Below are 3,511 nucleotides of genomic sequence, written 5' to 3' on the forward strand. Positions count from 1 at the left end.
AAGCACTTGTCTCATGCATCCAGCCGGGCTGGTGATCTGTTTCACCCTAGATAATATACATGTTTCAATGCTGTTCTCTCGAAACATCCCAACCTCGCCTTCTCCCACAGAGTCCAAGTCTGTTCTGTACATCTGTGTCTCTTTTTCTGTTTTGCATATAGGGTTATCATTACCATCTTTCTAAATTCCATATATATGCGTTAGTATACTGTATTGGTCTTTATCTTTCTGGCTTACTTCACTCTGTATAATGGGCTCCAGTTTCATCCATCTCATTAGTACTGATTCAAATGGATTTCTTTTTAACGGCTGAGTAATATTCCATGGTGTATATGTACCACAGCTTCCTTATCCATTCGTCTGCTGATGGGCATCTAGGTTGCTTCCATGTCCTGGCTATTATATAGTGCTGTGATGAACATTGGAGTGCACGTGTCTCTTTCAGATCTGGTGGCATCTGCTTTTGACCTCTCCGGAATTCTTCCAGTTAGTGGTGACTTGGGAGTTCCGCGTATTCCCTACCAGGACCTCTGGTCTTAAAACAGCTCAGGCAAATGGTTACATTGGTGCCTAGCCAGGCTGGTATGATTTCAGTCAAGGGTTTCCCCAAACAAAGGGGGACCATTTTCAGCATCGAATAACATGAGGAGTGGGTTCAAACAGACAAACATACCAGCTCCCTTCTCTCCCACTACTCCCCCGCCCCCCGGGACCCCCTGGCTTCCACTGTGACTTCCCCCAGATTCTGGAAGCCTTACTTCCTCTTGCGGATCCTGCTGTGTCCTCCCCAGACAACCAATCCCAGCACTTCTTCCCTACTCTGGTCCAGCTCCACTCAGCCAGTGTTGAGATGGATGCCAGGGAGGGCCAGAGACCACTTAGGGCTGTTCTTGATTACCCCAGATGTTATTTGTTAACCTCACAAAGCATTTCATCCTGGAAGGGCTGGGTCTGTGTGTCTGGTGTCTCTGAATTTCTATTCAGAGAAATTCCACTTCCTTCAACTGATAAGATGGGACCCTTGGCCCTTCCTGTCAAGAAGAGCAAGCTGGGATGGACACTGTTCCCTCCCTGCCCCCATCCCCTCCTTATCTTTCTTCTAGAAAACAATCCTTGACTCACTCTGTTTTCTTTCTTTTGACCTTCCGTTACTCGTTGCTCGAAGGGAAGACAGAAATAGATAAGCCTGGCTTTTGGTAGCAGCACCCAAAAGGATTCCAATGGCCTCTGTCAACAGCGACAGTAGGAACTTGTCCGGTGGTCCGCTGGCTAAGACTTGCAGAAGGCCCAGGTTCAATCCCTGGTCAGGCAACAAGCTCCTACACGCCTCAGCTAAAAATTCACATACCACAACGAAGATTCCACATGCTGGGATCTTACTTATTTGACCAGGCACAGTCAAATATATAAATATTAAAAAGAAAAAAAAAAAAAACCCAGAGTGAGGATAAATCCTTGGTCCCTGCCTGTGGGCGCTTATATCTGACAACAAGGCTTCCTCTGATCGAGCCCCTGCTCCATGAAGAAGCAGAAATCACCAGAGGTGAAATGTCTGGGCAGGAAATAGAATTCAGCAGTGAGTTTAGCAAAGACATAAAATATCATAAGACACTGAAGGTCCTCAGAGATGTTCAAACACCAGCCGCATCCCCTGCCATCTGACAGACACTGAAAACAAAGATGCTGAAAAAAAAAAGGCCCAGAAAGGGAAATAGCTCCTCAGTGTGGTCCAGGACTAAAGAGTTATTTGCTGGTGGCACCGGGCCCAGGTTGGGGCTTCCCAGGTGGTTCAGTGGTAAAGAACTTGCCTGCCCATGCAGAAGACGTGGGTTCAATCCCTGGGTCGGGAAGATCTCCTGGAGGAGGGCATGGTAACCCTCTATAGTATTCTTGCCTGGAGAATCCCCATGGACAGAGGAGCCTGGTGGGCTACAGTCCATGGGGTCACAAAGAGTCGGACGACTGAAGCGACTTCGCACACAGCACACACACACACACACGTGTACACGTGCACCAGGCCCACGCTAGTGTTCTTCCTAGCTCTTTGAGGGGCCCAGGTCTAGCCAGCCCCAGCCCTCTGGCTCCGCTGCAGTCCTCAGTCTCCCCTCTGCAGCTCCGACAGCCCTCGGGCAGAGAGGTCATAGTGAGTGCAGAGTTCTCTAAGCAGGCCCCTTCCCTAAAGCTTCCACTGCAGCCAAACCTGCCCGTCTGATAAGGCAACCAAACAGATCTTCACAAAACAGTCCTCCCCGAGGGAGGGGCATGGGCCCCTGTGTTTTCTTGCGGGCTGAGAAGGGGACTGGCCAGGAACGGAGGCAAGTCCTGCTCCCGCCTCAAGCATTTCACAGCTGTGTGTGATCTTGAGCAAACCCCCATTCCTCTCTTGGGACGGGAAGGGAGCAGGGCACGACCCCTAAAAGAATGACACAGCCTGACAACAAGACTTCCCAGGTGGCTCAGTGGTAAGGAATCCCCCTGCCAATGCAGGAGATGCAAGTTTGATCCCCAGGTTGGGAAGATCCCCTGGAGGAGGACATGGTAACTCACTCCAGTATTCTTGCTTGGAAAATTCCAGAGACAGAGGAGCCTGGCGGGCTATTGTTCACGGGGTTGCAAAGTCGGACACGACCGAGCGCACGCACACACAGGCACATGAGGACAGGACATAAACCGATTAGAGCCAAATAGGTCCAAGATGGCGTACGAGCGGACTTCCTTGAGACCTTGAGCCTCAGCACAGACACGCTCACTGTAACACGTCAGCAAAGTGAATTACACACCTACAGTTGCCATGACATCCCCAGGATGACCACAAAGAGTAAAAAAGTGGGTACTGGCCCAAATCCTGCAAGTTCCCACCCCTTCCCCCAAACAGCTGGAATACTCCTTCCACTCATTCAGTTCAGTTCAGTTGCTCTTTGAGACCCAATGGGCTGCAATACGCCAGGCTTCCCTGTCCATCACCAACTCCTGGAGCCTACTAAAACTCATGTCCATCGAGTGGCTGATGCCATCCAACCATCTCATCCTCTGTCGTCCCCTTCTCCTCCTGCCTTCAATCTTCCCAGCATCGGGGTCTTTTCCAATGAATCAGTTCTTCATATCAGGTGGCCAAAGTATCGGGGCTTCAGCTTCAGCATCAGTCCTTCCAATGAATATTCAGAACTGATTTCCTTTATGATGGACTGGTTGGATGTCCTTGCAATCCAAGGGACTCTCAAGAGTCTTCTCCAACACCACAGTTCAAAAGCATCAATTCTTTGGCACTCAGCTTTCTTTATAGTCCAACTCTCACATCCATACATGACCACTGGAAAAACCATAACTTTGACTAGACAGACCTTTGTAGGCAAAGTGATGTCTCTGCCTTTTACTATGCTATCTAGGTTTGTCATAGCTTTTCTTCCAAGGAGCAGGCATCTTCTAATTTTATGGCTGCAGTCACCATCTGCAGCAATTTTGGAGCCCAAGAAAATGACATCTGTCACTGTTTCCACTGTTTCCACATCTA

Source organism: Cervus canadensis, chromosome 31 (genome assembly GCF_019320065.1).
Source record: "Cervus canadensis isolate Bull #8, Minnesota chromosome 31, ASM1932006v1, whole genome shotgun sequence".
NCBI classification, from domain to species: domain Eukaryota; kingdom Metazoa; phylum Chordata; class Mammalia; order Artiodactyla; family Cervidae; genus Cervus; species Cervus canadensis.